Source organism: Antechinus flavipes, chromosome 3, assembly GCF_016432865.1.
Source record: "Antechinus flavipes isolate AdamAnt ecotype Samford, QLD, Australia chromosome 3, AdamAnt_v2, whole genome shotgun sequence".
Classification (NCBI taxonomy): domain Eukaryota; kingdom Metazoa; phylum Chordata; class Mammalia; order Dasyuromorphia; family Dasyuridae; genus Antechinus; species Antechinus flavipes.
In genome coordinates this window covers 86,913,783-86,934,180 of record NC_067400.1, presented here as the reverse complement: position 1 = coordinate 86,934,180, position 20,398 = coordinate 86,913,783, and positions in this window count along the sequence as shown.

The following is a 20,398-nucleotide window of genomic DNA, read 5'->3' as shown; positions in this document are numbered from 1 at the left end:
AAGATTTCTCAGAAACAGAAATTGTGAAATGGAGGAGGTTTGGAAGGAACTTGGTAGGGGGGGGCTTGGTGGGAAAGATCTGAATTTGGAAAGGAGGAGGGAGAGTGATCACCCATAGCTGACAATAATCATGATCTGAACAGAGCATAGGAGCACAGATTTTGAGCCAGAAGAGCATCTCTTCCAACCAAATGGAATGAATTCAATTATGGTCAGGGAGTAAAAGTGATAGTGGACAGCTAGGTGGTACAGTGGGCAGAGCACCAGTCCTGAGGCAGGAAGACACTTTTTTCTGAGTTGAAATCTTGCTTCAGATACTGTGTGACCCTCGGTATGTCACTTAACCATGTTTGCCCCAATTTTCTCATCTACAAAATGAAATGGAGAAGGAAATGGCAAACCATTCCAGTATCTCTGCCCCAAAAAAACCCAAATGGAGTCACAAAGAAGTGAAAAGCAACACAAATATACTCGAGTAGAAGCAGAGAAGGGAGGCCTGCTTTTAAGCAGCATTATCTCTGTAGCCATTTCTTTTCCCCTCCGAGGTTTCTCCCTTTCCTCCTGGCATCCTGGGTATGCAGAGCTTTCATATACCCCTTTATAATGGTGATTCTATTCATTCCTGGACTCCTCTAAAGTACTCCTCTGTTCCCAGATTACCTCTCCCCCCTAGATTCCTTCCAAACTTCCATTCCCTCAGTAAATCTCAGCCAGATGTTAGAAAAACAAACTAATTAAATACATTTATTCTATGATATGACTGGCTGACAATCTTCCTTAACTCTCCCAGGAGTGTTTTCTTGTTAATCTAATTAATCTCTAATACCCGATGGATTTTCAGACAAGGGGAAGGTAATTTGGAGAAGACCCTGCCTTAAGCAGTGCTACTGAGCCTACTCCCTTGTAGAAAAATTGAAAGGAGAATTCAGAATATTCAACCCTCACCCTGTTTTACAAGCCAATGATTCTTTTTTCTCCTCCAAGGCTCATCCTCACCCCAGTTGTTGGAGAATGGAGATTACTGCTTCATTCCCATCTCTCCCCTAGCTTCCTAAAATTTCGGTTATTGATTTTTCTTAGATCTTTAGCTTTCAAAGGAGAGAATTGTCCTGCCCTAAGACAAAGTAGGATGCCATCCTTTCTGGGTCCCCAAACTTGAGGACCTGAGGTCCCATGAACATTGGGAAGCAACTAAAATGAAGTAGAAAAATCTCTGAATCATGGTGCAAAGGGTCTGGATTCAAATACAGATCTACTTCTTACCTGTGAGACTTTAGCCAATTTACCCTTAGTTTCTTCATTTGTGAGAATGGGAATTTTGGATTAGATTTTTAATGTCCCTTTTGGACAGCTCAGCAGTGACTGACTGAAAAGTCGCTCCTAGCTCTCGATTTATGATCTGATTTGGGACTGATTTGGGTTATTAATCCAGAGGCCTCTTAGGATTTTCCTATTAGAACCAATCTTTCCTTTCCCTCTTTCCCACCGAGTCCATAAGTTCTCATTTAGAGTGTGTGAGAACAACACTCTTTACGGTTGTTTACATGAAGTGTTTATCATTTGTTCCTAATTACCACAAAGCACAAGGATGATTATGCATCCCGTTAAATATGCCAGGTTGTCTTTATTGTAGGTTTTATTTGATTACCATGATAAACTCCATGCACCAGTGCTCAGCTGCAGGGCTCCTGGTCACCTGGTTCTATCCTCTGCTTACAGCTTTTAGAAAGGAGAGAGAATATTGGCCAGGATCTGCCTAGTCCATTAGGAGCCTAATGGAGTCTGTTTAAAGCCATTTTCTAAGTAGCTATATCAAAGAAAATAAAGAATATTAAAAGATGATTCCAAGCTAATAAGGTATGGCAAATATTTTAAAGGCCAGTAATAGCAGTGAGCTGAGTATTATACATATACACGCAAGAGCACCTTTAATTTCAAAATAAGTTTTTGTGGCCAGTTTGAACATTGGATTTCAAATGTATAATTTGGAATATTGAGACCCTGGATAACCAAGAAATCTGCAACTTTGCCCAAGAGAAACAGTTCAACTGATAAAATAAGTTTTCTACAAAGGCCTGATCTTTCACATTCTATAGAGGTCAAAAATAGCTAAGATCCAGAAAGATGCCTTCTATCCATCATCATAGAATCATAGAACCCTAGGTTTGAAAAGAACCTTATAGATCAAGTAGTCTAATGTCCTCCCCCATACGTGAATCCCTTCTCCTTTCCAACAAATGATTGTCCAGTCTGTGCCTTAACATCTCCCAGTAATACACAACTCAGTGCTGCAGGAAGCAGTCTCTTCCATTTTGGGGTTGCTTGAATGTTCTTTCTCAAATTGAGGAAAATATAATCCTATTATCATCCAGTGGTAATAGTCTTGCCCTTTAGATATGCAATCCTTGGCTCTCCTCTCTTCATTGGTAATTCCCTCTCTGAAGACACCATTTTGGGAAGGATCTCTGCCATATTTCACCTTACTCTTGCCTTCTCTCTGAAATCTAGCTGATTCTCATCTTTTACCAGCTGCCTGTTTCCAGGATGTATTCTTGACTCTCTGGACTTTCTCTATAACTTCCCAGACTAGTACCTCCTCCAAGTACTTTTCATTTTTCTTTTATGCATTATCTTCCTCCATTAAAATGTAAACTCCTTGAGAACAAGAACTTTACAAATATAACTTAAAACATACTTACTTGAAAAATCTGTGCAGAGCTAGCATGTAAACTGTGTGTCTGGATCCTTCTACTTGTAATTGTATTTTTTTAGTTCTTAACGTAGAGCTTGGCACGTAGTAACTTAATACTTATCTCTCCCTCTACTTATTTCCTATCTATTTATCCACCTACTTATTTCCCATCTGTCCATCTATATTTCCTGTCTATTACCTACCTAACCACCTATTTCTTATCTGTGTGTATGTCTGCCTATTGTCTTATCAATCTATATAGAATTGTTGAATCTGAAAGAGATCCTAGAAATGATTCAGTTCAATCTCCTAATTTTATAGATGAAGAAACTGAGACTCAAAGAGAAGAAATTACTTGCCCAAACCCACATGACCAGTATGAGATAGACTGATTCTAGGTCTAGACTCATTTCACTATACCATGTGACCTTCACATAGCAGCTCTTAAATAGTTGAATGTATTAGTCATGCTTCTCTCAGAACTATATATAATTCAACCAATCTTCAAAGGAAATATCTTTGAATCTCTTCATTATTACCATTATATATTATATTACCATTATCGCCTTTCCAAAATAGAAACTTAAGACTGGAGTGACCCAGTCAAATGTCTCCCCTAGTCAAATCAGTTCTGCAGTAGCAGAACTGATAAATGTGGAGGACTCTTCAATGAGGTTGGGTTAATAAAACTACAAATATCTCCATGCCATTTATTTAAAACTGGTGGCATTTGGAACTGATCTTTATGGCAATTTATTTTCACATCATTAGGTTAGGAAGTAGGGATTGATAGAAATACTAAATGAGCTCATCTGTGTGGATGTTCCTTCCATCAAGGCAGATTGCAATACTGAGATGCTATCTTGACCTATATAATTCTTATTCATGTTTTCTCATAATTTCTTTTTTCCAGCTCGTTTTTTTTTTTTTTTACTGTCTTAGGGTACCAACAATATATGAGATCAGAGAATTAAAGTTAAAAGGGAACTATGAACCCATAAAATCCAACTCAATTATCTTACAGATGGGTGAGGTCCAATATGTTAAATGACTTGATCCTGATATGAAGTACTATGTATATATGAAGTAGTATTTAATTCAAAATCTTCCTGATTCCAATTATAGCATTCTATCATTTAGAACACTTAGGCTCTTTGCCTACATTTTTTCCTTACTTCCTTTTCTGGTTACATATTTTACAAATAAATTTTTAACGCCACTTCTAGAATGTAAATCATGACTGTTGACATGTAACATGGATCTTTCTCTTTCACTTTGAGCTATTTGTAATTTTAATTCTTAGATGGAGGCATTTCATGATTTCCCACTATAAAGCATTTCTAGAAGAATATTAGCATTAATGTAGTGGGATTTTTTTGCATTTTTGGATTATTATAAATACTACACAATTTCCCAAATGTTAATTCATCCTGATCCTATCCTGTCTCATAGGATAAGCTCACTTGATTGTCCATCTATTTCAATTGTTCAGCATGGTCTGAGAAATATGCATTTTTAAAATCCATTTTATTTCTCCTGTACAGGTGATTAGGCAAGTCTCTTCTTAATTATTGTTGATTTTATTTTATGAGACTTGTAAAGGTCTGGATATCAGTTCAACAGAAGAATGCCTAATCAGTTTTGTGGGTCCCTCAAAATCAATTCACTAAGTTTGTAAGCTGGCAAAACTCACCAAATTGACTAGGTCTTTCCCTGATTATTCCCTACTACAAATATAACTTAAAACATACTTACTTGAAAAATCTGTGCAGAACTAGCATGTTAACTGTGTGTCTGGATCCTTCTAATTACAAGGGATTCTTATGTTAAAGTCAAACAAGACCTTTATTCAGCAACACTAGTTGAAATTATATTTGCTTGATTACTTTTCTGAAAAATACTTCATAATTCAAACTTTTACCAGTTTGTTCGAGTCTTTTTCACTCTACACTTTAATCATGGATTTTAAAACTTTTCAGTAGAGCTTGAATTATTCTGAAGTATCAATATTCCAATCAAAACATGATCCATAGAGAGGATCATTTCTGTTAGTTAAGTTGGAACTGTGTATATGAGCAGATGCCAAAGTGTGTCTTTCCAATGGGAACATCTCTCCCAAACAGAAGTGAGCGTGTATGAATACTATATATGAATAATATAGGACATCCCAGGTGACCTCATTAACTACAAGAAGCTCTCTTGCCATCTCAGCCCAGGAGGTCCTAATGAGGTCCACCCTTGTCCTAACCTCTCAATAAAGAGGTGCTTAGGAATAGAACCTTGAGTCTTGAAACTAAAACTAGTGGTCCTGGTACCAAGCACAACCCAAAAGCTGTCCTCAAAGAAACCTTCAAAGATGAATTGAGGTTAGGGATAGCAGGACACTTGAACTTTTGCCCAAAACGTCCTAAGAAAGGGAAGCAGAGAAGCTATAAGTGGGGACAGCACCTAGAGGGAGAAGCAGGAAGAGCTCATCTTGGGGACAGAGTCAATAATTTCCTTGTGTCTGGGACCTTCCTTTTTAAACGAATTTTCATGTTTGAAATATATTTTATTTTATGAAATGTTTTCCAATTACATATAAAAAATATTAATTCCTTTAAAAAATGGGAGTTTCAAATTTTCTCCCTTTCTCCTGCCTTTCCCCCATTCTTTGAGAAGGCAAATAACAAATTATACATTCGAAATCATGCAAGACATATTTCCATAATATATATTTCAAGAGAAAATACATACACATAGAGAGGGAGGGGGAATAAATAAAGAAAAAAAGACTACTTGAATTTGCACTCAGAGTTCAATTCTTTCTCTGAAGATAGCATTTTTCATCATTCATCTTTTGGAATTTAAGCAATTATTCTTATGAACTAAGTGCCATGTTGCAGTGATTTCCGTCCTCTGAGAGAGCACGTGCACTTTTAATGCCCTCTGAATTTTTCTTCTCTGGATCAAAGCCCTAGTTGCCGCACCTTACTTACAGTTCTGCCCGAATCCTAAAAATCCATCTAGGGAGGAGACATATTGATATTTTCGGCCTCTTTATCGTTATAGCCGATTAAATGTTCTTGGGGAAAGATCACAAAGAAAGCAATATTTCCAAACCCAGCCCCTCCCCCCCAACATCTCCCACTGCTTGCCATTCCCTTCCCCTCTTTGTGTTTCTAAGGCAATAAAAGCCCTTTTGCATTATGTCACTACAGTCAATAGCCGTATAGCTCCATATCCACCAGAGGGCAATGAAAAGGGCTATAAAAACACAGGGTAGTAATTATTTTCACATTAGCACCAGCTACAAAAATATCAACATAGGACAATTAACATTCCTAACCTCATATTAATTCTATAACTTCCTTGAGTCTTGCAGGACTAAGATTGACTAATAGCACTGGGTAAATTGGCCGTGTTGATGCATCGGTGCAGGGAGAAAGCTGAGCAGTGGAACTGTGCTGTCCCCACCCCCCACTCCCAGCCTTTGCAGGGGAGAAATAGAGCATCATTAACCACGTCACTGGGTGCAAGTGAAATCAACAAGACCACCAGCCAAGGCAGATGCACAAAAGGCTTATCCCACCTTGGACAGTGGTCTCTCTTTTCACCTCAGCAAGTCTGGCTCCTTCCCCAAGCGCTGGTTGCAGGAAGCCCCTGCAGTTCCTATAAGAGCTCTTGCTTTAGCAGGTCCCCAGGAAGTCATTCTCTGAGTAGCAGAAAGCTGCTGAGGGAGCTTGCAGACTCAGAGTTATTTGTAAGAGTTTCCCCCCCTCTCCCCTTTTATTCTTCCTATCTCTAGGCAACAGTTCTGGCTTCAACCTGCATCTCATTGTTCTTGAGAACATTTTATCCCTAGGAACAATGGCTCAGATTTCCAACTTTAGCAAGGAGCTATTTCATTTCTCTTTAGGTCAACAGCCCTGCAGACAAAAGAGGTAGTGTCCTTATGATGGCTCCTGGTTGGGTATCAAAAGGCTTGGATTCAATTCCAGCGATGGCCATGTATTTGTTGTTTGAGTTTTAGTGCCAAGGTTAGAGTGTGACCTTGAAGCCAGAAAATCCTGGGTTATAATTCTGCTTCTAAAAATGTGTGACCCTGAATGGATCCATATCACCTTTCTCACTTCCCATTTCTTAATCTGTAAAATGGGAATGATACTTTTGGTAGCTCTGAATGGACCCATATCATCTTTCTCATTTTCTGTTTCCTAATCTGTAAAATGGGAATGATACTTTTGGTAGCTCTGAATGGACCCATATCATCTTTCTCATTTTCTGTTTCCTAATCTGTAAAATGGGAATGATACTTTTGGTAGCTCTGAATGGACCCATATCATCTTTCTCATTTTCTGTTTCCTAATCTGTAAAATGGGAATGATACTTTTGGTAGCTCTGAATGGACCCATATCATCTTTCTCATTTTCTGTTTCCTAATCTGTAAAATGGGAATGATACTTTTAGTGCCTACCTGTCACAGTTACTGTGAAGCCCAAATGAGGCACAATGTATATTCTACAAAGTACTTTATAAATGATAGTTACTATAAAGTCAAAATCCCTCTCAGCCACAGTTTCCTTCTGGTTAAGATGGGGACTTTAATGCATGTAAGTACCGAATCTCAAAAGGATTGTCTTAAATTGCTTTGTAAATGTCAGCTAGCCTTCCATGTATAATGGTCTTGTCCTTCTCTTTCAGTTTAACATAGTTATTATACATAAGCATATGGGGTAATAGAAAGAGGAGTGCTTCTGAAGTCAGAGTTTAAATACCATCTATGTTGTTTACTGCCTTTGTGATCTTGGAAAAATAATTTTATTTTGCATTTTTGCCATAAAAGGAAGGAGCTGAATCCCAGTTCCACATCTATGGTCCTCGGACTACATCTTTGTTGCTTAATTCGTTTCCCTATTCTAGTTGTCATCAGTGCTGATAATATTATCAAATCACAGTGATAGTGGAAGTGGGGTACCAATTCACTCACTTGAAACTTGGAAAATTCAGTGGCCTCCATTGCTTTCCTTTGTTGATGTTGGCATTGCCAATTTTTTCCTACTTTTCAATCCCTGTGAGAAATCATCAATTATGCTTTGGCTAATAGGACTGTAATATTTAAAGTTGGAAAGAACCTTATAAATCTGGATCCATCCCCTTCATATTATAAATAAGGAAACAGTCCCCAGTATCGGCCTCATTGATTTGCAAACTCCCTGAGACCAGGACTATTTTATTTATGTTTTGTATTTCACCAAGTACCTCATATAGTATTATCTATATAAAGAATGTAGATAGTTCTTTTTTATTAAATATTTTGTTCCTCCCTATATATATAATTAATTTCAAATTTGAGTTCCAAATTATCTCCCTCCCTCAATCCCTTTCTCTCTCCCCCACTGAGAAGTAAAGTAATTTGACATAGGTTATACTTGTGTGATCGTGCAAAACACATTTCCATCAAAGTCATGCTGTGGAAAAAAAATACTGAAAAAACCCAAAATAATATAATGAAAAAGTATCTTTTATCCACATTCAGGTTTCTTTCTTTCTCTTTCTCTAGAGATGGATAGCACTTTCAGTGTAGATAGATTCTTGATAGAATGAATGGAAAAATGACTTGTCCTGATCTTCATAGCATCACAGAGCTCTATCTCTTGACTCTCAGCCCTGTGTGTTTTTGCCCTGGCAATCTAGAGAAATATGACTTTTTTTCTACAAAAGTACTGTCCTCTTGGGAGAGGCTGCTCCCCTGTTCTTGCCAAGGAACTGTGGGTAAAAAAACTGCTTAGGATGGGGTCTTATCCTTGCCTGTTTATCCACTGGTGAGTAGTTGGGTGCCAACATGGCTGGAAATGGTTTAAAGGAGCTCGGTTTGCACAACAGCAAATCAGTGTGCTTTACGAGCTGGCAGGGAGTTGCTTCGGAGGGATTAGAGATGCCTTTTACTGAGTCTCCCAGTCTGGGTTCATTCTTGAACAGCGCCTAGGAGCAGGTGCACAGTAAGTATTTGTTGACAGGCTGGCTGGCTCCTGACCCCTGGGCTTAAGCAATAGGGATGAAGGCCCCTGGAAAAGAAGGAGCCAGCTTCCTCGACTGAGAACAATTTCCGCTCTGGGCTGCACTCCACCAGTTGCCTCTTTTGTCTCCTTTTAAGGCAATATTTGCAGGGAATAAAAGCAACAGTGCGTTACAACCAGTCTGAAAAGGGATGTCCTATGGGTTTGAGATCCAGGGTGGCTGAGCTGTCAGGTGGATTCTGGGACAATGTGCTCAGCAAAAATAAGTTCAAATACAACAGACATTTACTAAATTGTGCATAAGAAACCAGGTGCTAGAATAGAGAAACAAATTTTAAAATGTGTATTTATATACACACAAACATATACCACACAAATATGTGCAGCATTTTATGTACAAATATGTGCATGTGATATAGAACATGTTATATATCATATTATATAACATATATTATATCTTGTGTATTATATTATATAACACATATTATATCAATACATATGCATGTCCGTATACATATTGTGCATGCATGCATGCACATGGTTAGAATACTGCACATATGTAAAATATATGTATATATCATATAGAACATACATTATATGTTGTCTATTTTATAATACACATGTCACCTATATTGTAGAAGACATATATTAATACATATGTATCCATATACATATTGTGCATAGAATACTGCATATATATATAAAATATATGTATATGTGCAAATATACACAAATACATGTTTATGTGCATATGTGTTGGCTATTATATATTATTATAGTGCCCCTCAAGGAGCTTATAGTCTAGATTTCTGCAATGCCTCCTTTGGACAAGATAGAAGTAACTTAGACAATGGCTATCTTTTGATGGATACTCACAGATCTGGATCCCAAAATGTTCTGTTTCATAATATAGTGTATAAAAAAAAGAAAAATGTGTTTGCCAGATCTGCCACAGAAGCTTACTAGTTGTGTGATCCTAGACAACTCATTTCACCCATTTTGCCTCAGTTATGTCATCTGTAAAATGAGCTGAAGAAGTAAATGCCAAATTGTTCTAGTATCTTTGCCAAGAAAACCCTAAGTGGGATCATGACGAGTCATACATGACTGAATAACAACAACAAATATTGAAAGTCATTAACCTTACTGAATCTGTTGGCTCGTCTTTAAAAAAAAAAAAGTGAATAAGAAATCCCTTCCTGGCCAATCTTATGGGTTTATTATTGAACTACCCTGATGATATACTGTCTAAATGATTTGTAAACTCTGCAGCACTATAGGAATTAGGAATATTATTATTATGACACTCTTTGCTTTTGCTTGATCAATGAACTCAGTCTTTAGGCATTGGCTCACCACGTGAGGGAAAAGATATGTCAAGGAATTGCCTGGGCTGGAGAGAAAACCCTATCAGGAGAGATTAAGAGATTAAGCAGGATACCAAGGGATAGATTTCAGCTAGTCCAAAAGACATCATTGCTGGCCTTAAATAGTCTATGATCTGGTTGATGATATAAGGCTAAATATACATGAATATGTACCTCACAATATTGACTTGGATGTGATTGATGGTACAATGTGGCCCAAATCAAAAGTACTTTTTTTTTTTAAGAGTTCAGAGAAAGAGAGATTGTGTCCATGTGGTGAAATGGAGATGGAATGCAAGCTGCACTTGAAGATAAGTTGGATTTGGCTAGTTGGAGGGAAAAGAGGATGGACTTCCAGATAAGGAAAATGATAGCTTCTCTGGATGAGTGAATGTAGATGTACATGAACTCAGTGGTCAGTCATCTAATTTAATTTCCTTGTGGATAAGGAAACTGAGGTCCAGGATGACCTGATCAAAGTTCCACAGATAGTGAGTGTGAAAAATGGGATTAGAAGGCAAACCCTCTGAAGACCACTGTTTTTCCCATTGTACTAGACTGTCAAAAGTACATAAAATTACAAAATTTCAGGGTTGGAAAGGACATCAGAGGATATTTAAGACTTTATTTAAATGCAAAGGATTACTATTAATTCAATGGAATAAAAATCTGTTATAATGCAAGAGAAATGGCCCTATATTCAAGAGACCTGGTTTCAAATCCCTCACCTGATGGAAACTATCCACATGACCATGAGTGTGCCATATTCACTTATTTAGCCTCCATTTCCTCATCGGAAAAAATGAGAAAGATTGATGACTTGATTTCTGAGATCCCTTCCAACTCTGGACTATGATCCTCTGATGGCCTCTAAAACAATACTCACAAGTGTTCATTTAACTCCCTTTGAAAACTTTCACACATTCTCATTCTCCAGCCTTATTGTTTAGTCATTTTCTATTCTTCATGATCTCTTTTGGGATTTTTTTTTTTGTAAACTCACTATAATGATTTGCTGTTTCCTTCTTCAGGTTTTTTAAATAGATGAGGAAACTGAGGCAAACAGGGTTGTGATTTGCCCAAGATCACTCAGCTAGTAAGTTTCTAAGACTAGATTTGAATTCAGGTTTTCCTGACTCCAGGTTCAGTGCTCTATCTACTGCTGATTTAGCTGTACACATTTTCTCACTGTTCCAGTCTACCTTTCCTCAAATCTCAAAACTTTATATATATAATGTATATTTTATATATCATATGTTATTTATATATCATATGTTGAAATATTTGGTTTTTAAAGACAATCATCTTTTTGGTTGTATGAATTTGTATCCATGTCCTTCAATACCATTTTCTACATTTATGTCATAAAGAATAAACTTCTAGAAGGGAGGAGACGGAGTCCTTTCTAAGGTTATGTGGTATCCATGTTTAATACATGATTATTACAAATGATCATCAACAGATTCTTCTGTAATTCCTCATCAGTATGATAAACTCTAGCACTATCACTCATATTCACATGGTGCTTTTCAGGATACAAAACATTTTCCTCACAACCACCTTGCAAGTAATTGATTATTCATTCACTCTATGCTCACTGTGGTTGGATTGTGTACTGATCCTAGGTGCACTGCAAATCTGCTTGTTATAATAATAATTCACATTTTATATCATTTAACTGTGAGAAACTGCTCTATACACATTTCCTCAATTGATGGATCCCAAAGATAGTCTATCAGTTATCCTATGATTTCCCTCTATGATTAACCTACTTTCCCACTTTAATAGTGTGATGGGGACACCAGCTTAGAAAACACAGGGGAAATATTTTGCTTGGTTGCTGACAATTCACATTTATAAAATTATTTTGTTTTACAAAGCATTTTCCTCACTACTCTGTGAAACAGACTCTGAAAGAATTATTGTTCCTATCTTGCAGATGAAGAAACAGAGGCATAAAGAGTTTAAGTGACTTTCTGATTGTTATAAAACGTGTTTCTGATCCAAGATACCATGATATGTTGGAATCAATTCTTACTGATTCATAGGAGTTGATTGTTAAACTCATCATGTGCATTTACACCCTAGAAATTGCCAAATGTTACAAATTACAATTTAATTTGATGATCTAGACTTAAGAAAATTATGGGAAATTGTTAATTATGGGAAAACACAAATTGAACTTTAAAAAGTTGTATCATTCATATATCCCCTGCTCTCCTCCCTCCCTAAGGGCCTGTTGTTAAACATTTATTAGTACCCCCCTGATTGAGAGCAAAGCTAAGTCTTCATTTTGTCAACATTTAAAATATATATTTCATGCTGCATAGGAGAATTGTCCAAAATAAAGGTTCCATAGATGGAATAAAACTAAAATATAATTAAAATAGTCTAGATTTTGGTACAAAGACCATGTTTGTTCAACATGAAACAGGGTTGGAGTCCATTTGTCTGGACCTTTGGTGCCAAATATACTTTGAAGAAGAGTGACCTTAGGCAAAGTTGGGAACAGATCACAATAGTTAGACTTTTATGAAGAAGAGTGACCTTAGACAAAGTTGGGAACTGATTACAATAGTTAGACATTTATGAAGACCCTACTATGTAAAATCCACTGAGGGAATTGCAGTAATAAATAAAGTCACAAAAGCTTGGAATAAAAAAAAAGCAATTATAGACGAATGGTACATTGGACAGTGTCATTTCTCCTTGACATCAGAGTTAGTGTTACACTATTGATTTTTCACTTGGAAATTGGGACAGAGTGAAGTAAGTAGACCTGATCCAAAATTTCTCAATACCAACTTCTTACTCTTGTTTCTGTGCATTTTGGCAGCTTGTTTTCCACTTCTTCCATTTACTTTTCCCTCTCTTTCACCTTTTCAATTAACCATAATGAAGTTTGACCTTTGGGGGGGGGGGGTTATCTTGTTGTAGGAATTGTTGTCAAGGCATCTTTCCCATATGTATCGAGGGACCTTTGTATATACTTATTTCCTATAACACGGTTTATTAATTAGCCTTCTCGAAATAATCAGTCTTGAACCTAATGTACCTTTGGGGAAAATACATTGTTGGAAATCCTGTATTAGTCTCTAAGATACTGCTATTATGTATTTTGGATTGATCATAATTAAGGTATGCATGTGTGTATGTGTGTGTTTTTAACATACCATTTTAAAAATATCATGTACAAATCCTCAGGGCTTTTTGTACAGCCTATGACGCAAATGTGAAGGAAAAAATTGCCATAACTAATTGTAATGCCGCTGTGAGTAACAATAATAGTATGTTCTTTGAAAGTCTTAACATGATATTACAATATAGAGACGTCTAAAGTTGTGCTAACCAATAAGGAAAAGAATGTTTTCATAGCAATGAGTTTTGAAAGCAAAAAAAAAAAAAAAAAAAAAAAAAAAAAGATTCTGCAAATACTGGGAAATTCTAGCTCCTACCCTTGGTCAGATCAGAAGCTCTTACATTGGACTTTTTCTGCTTTTCAGCTTTCTTACTTCTCATAGTGACATCCTGACAACCACCCTCCCACTCCTTTCTTCACTCCAGTCTTTCTCTATTTTGAGGTGACAACCAATGGTCATGGTAATTAGATTTAATGAGCCATACCAAAGGATTGTCAAAATCCCATTCTGGCTTAGCCCAGTTCAAATGGTGGCAATTTCAGTTATCATGATTGACTGTTATGGGAGATATTTTTAAGTAAACTGACTTTGGCAGGGGTGGGAGGTGGGAGTCTTAAATCACATCATCCAGGAACCGCTCTACTATGCTGCTGTGTAAAACTGGCTTTATTTTAAGGAACTTGACCAATTAATGTAGAAAGATACTGTTTAGGATCAAAGTGGGATCAGAGATAATTAAAATTGTGGTGAAGTGGGACAGCAGAGGACAGCAGCAGTTGGGCTGAAAAAGGATATTATTCCATGCTCACCATTGCTCCATCCAATCCAAGGCAACTCAATAAACATTTATTAAATGCCTATTATGTACCAGCTACTATCCTAAGCACTGGGGATGCAAAAGATGGCAAAAGACAGTTCCTGTCCTCAAGAAGCTTACAAGCTAATGGAAAAGATGACATGCAAACAAAAATAAAGCAAGCTCTAAACTCAAGCAATGGGAAATCATTAAAAGAGGGACAGCCCTGGAATCAAGAGGGATTAGGGGAGTTTTGTAGAAGGTGATTTTGTAGTTGGAAATTCCAGGTTTTCCCCTACCACAATAATTTAGAAAACTTCTCTCTTTATGAGGTTTATTTAATCCATATCTCCTACCTAAACTAAATTCTGATAGTAGTATATAAACCTCTTCTTCTTAAATCAGTTCAGTATCTGACTCACAATCTTTCTTTCCTCCCCAGGTCCTTCATCTCAGGAGACTTCAACATACATACTGATGCTCCCTCAAATACTCTTACCTGCCAGTTGCTCAATTTACTCAGGTTCCATGACCTATCTCCACTTCAGCTACATACACATACAAATGGCCAGACCTTTGATCTTGCCATCACCCACAGATGTACCACCTCCATGTTCAAGAACTCTGAAATCTCCTTATTTGATCACAATTTAATGCATTCTACCTTTCCCTTTCTGCCTTGTATGAAACTTTATGACAATGTGATCCCTAATCACTTGATCCTCCAGGTCTTTCTTAAACCATCACCTCTGTACTAGCTATATTCTCTTTCTTTCCCCAGCTTGACATCTTATTTTAACTTTACACTGTCCTTTAGTCCCTCTTTCCCTTATCATGTCACTGATTATGCCCTGCCAAGCCTTGGATTATTTCCATATAGCAACCTTTGCATGAACTACTAAACAAACATGATGAAAATCATTCAACTGTGCTGACCGAGTCCACTACAATTAACTTTCCATATCCTCAACGTGATCTTCACTGCTGCAAGGCAATCCTTATACATCTTCTTAATTAACTCACTATCTCACTCACTTGAACCTTTTCATCCTTCCTTAAATCACTCATGGTTCCCCTTCTCAATTGAGGAAACTTTCCTAGAAATAGAAGGACAGATGGCAAGAAATGATTGGAATGTATGACTAGCTGGGATACAAAGCATAGTTGGGACCTTGTGAAGTTGCCTCACACAGTGATCAATTAGGACAGTTGGGGCCCAAGGGCAGAGTTCCAAAGCTGAGTGGGTTAAATCAACTAGGTCACAGTCCCTAGATCTATAAGGTAGATGGCAAGAAAATAGCCCAGCTTATGAGTAGCTGGCTTTGATGTTAAATAATTATTTATTACTTAAATAAATGGTCTAAAAGACCATCTCACATTCAAGGAAATAACCTCTACTGAGAGACAAAGTTTGGGGGAACATAAATGCTTTTTATCTGCTTTTATTTCTCTCTTAGGATGACAGACCCAATTGTGTTTATAAAATCCCTCCCCCCCCCAATGTCTATTATGTAGCTTTAGAGACCTTTTTTGATGAGTTCTTCCCTCTGTCTTCTAGTAGCACCTCCTTGGAGAGAACCTCCATGCTTTCCAATTTTATCTAGTGCTATGTCAAAGATGATGTTCATAGGAGTGACAAGTCTTACTTTTCCATGTAGGAAGAATATCTTGTCATTACATACTGCCTAAAAGATTTTCTTTTCCATTTTAAATTTGAATTTTAGTAAACTCTATTTCAAAGATATATTATTTTTATACAGCAAAATAACTGTATGGACATGTATACATATATTGTATTTAACATATACTTTAACATATTTTACGTGTATTGGTCAACCTGCCATCTGGGGGAGGGGATGGGGGGAAGGAGGGGAAAAATTGGAACAAAAGGTTTTGCAATTGTCAATGCTGAAAAGTTGCCTATGCATATATCTTGTAAATAAAAAAGCTATAATAATAAAAAAAAGAATTTTAGTGAACTATGCTACTAATTCATATATCCATTTGGAACTAATTTTATACTGTAGTGTGAGATATTGATCCATATTTAATATCTGCCAGACTTCTTTCTAATTTCCTCAGTAGGCAGAGAGTCAATAGTATATGTTACAGTAAAGAATGAGTAAAAAAACAAAGATCTTAGGACTTGTCCACTAAGCTGTCACTGGTGACACTGGAAAGAATAAATTCAGTAGAGAGGTGCTGATGAAATTCAGATCCAAGGGATGGATATAAGGAAAGAGTGAATGGTTAAGAAGTGGTGTAGTACCAGTAAGTTTAGACTATTTCTAGAAATTTAAACAGTATGTTCTGGACATCTAGACTAAAACTAGGCCATATTATTTGGAATTATTAATTCTTGAGCACATTGCCAAGTCAACAAGTGAAAAAAAGAATTAAGTAATTATGATGTGTCAGGCATTCTACATTTCTGAATATCCTTTGGGACAAAGTATTGAAAGTAGGAAGTGGGAAAGGGGGTTGAGAAAATTTGGAAGCAATGCATTTTGTTTTTTTATTCATTTACTTTATTTTTTTATCTGATTTTTCTTGTGCAGCAAGAGAATTGTATGTTAATACATATTGGATTTAACATATATGTTAACAAGTATAACATATATTGAGTTGCTTGCCATTTAAGGGAAGAGGCGGCGGGGGGGGGGGGGAGAAGGAGAAAATCTGAAATACAGGCTATGCAAGGATCAATGTTGTCAAATTATTCATGCATATGTTTTGAAAATAAAAAATGGGGGAAAAAAGGAAATTTGGAAGCAAGACTTAGAGAAAGTTCTTCCATAAAATCATAAAATTTAGTGATTCTTGAGAGAGGTCAATTTAAAACCAGCAATTTTTAGGCCTATATGGCATAGGCCTACCCAACAGTTCTGACACAATAGTCATATCAATTCTACTATTACTATAAATATTATTTCGATACACTCATTTTTACTCATTCACTATCCTGGACCAAAATGCTCTTTCCACACTCCCATTGCTTTATGTGAATCATCTCCCTATTTAGAATGTGGGCTTCGTGGAGACAAAGATTGTACTTTTGTGCCTCTATCTCCAGACTTAGTACAGTGTTTGGCATATAACAGCAAAAAAATTCTCAATAAATGCTTTTTTCTATTAATTTTTTGTTCATTCATAAAAGTAACTAGTCCCCTCCTTTATACTTCTCTATTTATCCTTTCTTCCTCCCTCTTCCTTTTCCCTTGTTGTCTTTCCTACCCATTAGACTAGCTAAGCAAAAATATGGCTATTACTCACAGGGATCCTCAGACTTTTTAAATAGGGGCCAGTTCATTGTCTCTCAGACTGTTGGAGGGCCGGACTATAGTAAAAACAAAAAGGTTGTTTTGTGGGCCTTTAAATAAAGAAACTTCATAGTCCTGGGTGAGGGGGATAAATATCCTCAGCTGCCGCATCTGGCCCGCAGGCCGTAGTTTGAGGACCCCTGCCAGCTTAATATCTAGGGATAGGTGCTATCTTTTGCCCAAGAATAAGCCCAAAATGTACCATCAGCCACAGAACCACCATTTTGGTTCTTGATTTCTTGGTTCTTGAGTCTGAGGATGGTTCAGGATTTGAGGTTGAATGCCTTATGAAGTACTAAACCAGTACTTCTGGGCCAGAAATCATGAGAGACTCAGGTAAAGGTCCATTCTTTGTATCAGTTTAAAAAAAAAAAAAAAGACTTTAGCAAGAAGATATGCTACGTATGGCCTGTGCAGTTCAGATCAGACAAGATGGCAAAAATAGTATCCAGATTTATAGTTCAACGCCATACTGTGCTAAAAAGCCTGGCAAGGAGGAGAATGATTTTGTGTGTGTGTGTGTGTGTGTGTGTGTGTGTGTGTGTGTGTGTGTGTGTGTGTATTTAAACAATTGCAGAGGGAAAAAACACTTATCCAAATTCTGCCTTCCCAAAAATACCTACTGGGCAGTTAATAACGGGTAGCATTGATTTATTAGCACAGAGGAGGCAAAGAAACAAGACCATAAATGTCAGAACAACAAGGACCCAAGGCTTGTCCAGAAAGAAATAGAATTGAAAGTGTCCTCTGTTTAAAAAGCCTGGGGCTGGGATGCTAATCTATGCAGGGACCAAGAGCCAGGGCAAGTAGGCGGTCTAAGAGATGCAAAGTCTGATGTAGACTTGCCTCATTAAAAATGTCAAGAACGAGGGAGCAAGGAACACAAGGGGAAGGAAGTGTGCCGTATGTTTTGTAGGAGGCAGGTTATGAAATGTTAAGAACGTACGCCTGATTTCACATGACTAGAAGGTTTGGAGTCCAATCTGTTGTCGCTTGGAAGCCGTCCTCCATGGAAACAAATGGACCCAGGAGCCCAATTCTTGCCTTTCCCTCAAGATTCCTAGAGATCTTTGACTCTCTGCACTGACCAAGGGCTTGAAGGTTACTCAAGGGATGGTCTCTAATTAGGGAGCCTAGTACCAGAGAGGTTACCTGCATGGATCGAAGGAAAAACATGAGAAATCTAAAAACTTCATCTTATTCACATAATACTTGTGAGCTAATACTTGCTGGGTAAGTCTGCTTTACTTGAGAAGGTATAGCCAGACTCGGATGCATTTGCTCCCTAATCCATGTGATACCAGAAAACCAACAAAACAAAACAAAACTCCCAGTTTAAACATTTTTAAGAGGCTAGACACATAGATTTATAACTGAAAGGGGCTTTAGAAGCCACGAGGTCTAATTCCTCCATTTTAGAGATGAGGAAATTAAGGTTCCAAAAGGGCTTTGTCCAAGGTCACAAAGTTAAGAAGAGACTGAGTTGGGATTAACCTTAATTTCTCTTGAAAGACACTGAAATCAGTCCCCTCTTTCTTTCCTATCAAAGAGTGAACCAAAGGAAAAACTTACCAATCTTTACATCCTAGATTTATTTCCCAGTTGGGATATCATACCACATTCTGTCCCTAGAAAGGGTTCTATAATTCCATATCTGAGACATTTTCTGCATGTCCTCTGCTCCTGGGGATGGGGAATAGGGAGTCAGGGATAAAAGAGAAGGATGGGGTAAGATTCCAGGAATAATAGTAGCTGACATTTATAGAGAGCTTTGAAGTTTTCAGTGCACAGACACAATAGCATATCAATCCTGTGAAGTAGGTATCATTCACTTTGTTTTGCAGATGAAGAAAGTGAATCTCAGAAGTTGAGTGACTTATAGATGGTTATGATCCCATGCCTTTATATCAAAGGTCGGATTGAAACTCTTCTCTTCTGAAATTATCTTTCAGGAAGTTAACCAGAAGAATTTCCTTAGGAACACACTCCTCAGTTACATACATACATACATACATACATACATATATATATATATGTAACTCTCTACTCTTTACCATATATATACATATATATATACATATATACACCCATTTTCTGCTCTCTACTATATCTATTTATATATATATAAAGATATTTATGTAGATATATAAACACATACCCCCTTTTCTGCTTTTTAGCACTTTCTACATCCTTCATGCCATACCAATAACATCAGGTCCTATTGTGCCAAAGTGCCAATACTTAGTTGGAATCCTGATTGTTTCTTCCTACTCACTGGCCATCTCCATGAGGCACCATCTAAAGAATCAAATTCAGTATTTTTTTTCAAGTCCTGCTGGGTGGTAGAATAATGTTTCACTGGCCTTAGAATCAGAAATTTTCCTAAGCTCTTAATCTCAGTTCTAGCATCAACTGATGCTTCATAGAATCACAGATGTTGAGCCAGTAGGCACATTATAGGTCATTAAATCTAATTACTATTCTTGTTTTAACAGAGGAAGAAACTGAGCCCAGAGAAGGCTGTCCTTGAGAAATACTGTTGTTATCATTACAATCATCATCATGAATGAGGAAAGGGAGATGAGGGTGAGTTGGTCAGTGACTGGAATACAGATTAAGTGTCCCAGCCTAGTTAGAGTTTTGACTCTTAAAGAAAAATGAAAATATTCTGACCCAAAGGTCAGAGTTTTTCTCATGAAGGGAAAGGAAGAAGCCTTTATCCAGGGCCTACTATGTGACAGACTTGTGCTAAGTGTTCATCCTTCCATCTCAGAAATGTCTTCAGGGTCTAAATCTATGATTTACAGTCCTGCCATTCTCAGTTTTTTATCTAGTCTGAAGATGCTGAGAGATGCCTTTGTAGTGATTTCAGGATACTGATACCCGGCCTGGGCTCCATCACAAGAACACATTTGAGCAAGCCCGTATCCGGCAGTCCAAGGCCAGGCAGTTGTAAGCTGGGCCCTCCCTGCTCCCCAGTCTGGCTCCCTCTCAAAGAAATGGATGATTGGTACAGCTGATGCCTTCCCCAAAATATGGAAAGACCAGTGAGAGTGATGGATGCTTGTTCTCATAACCTGTCAC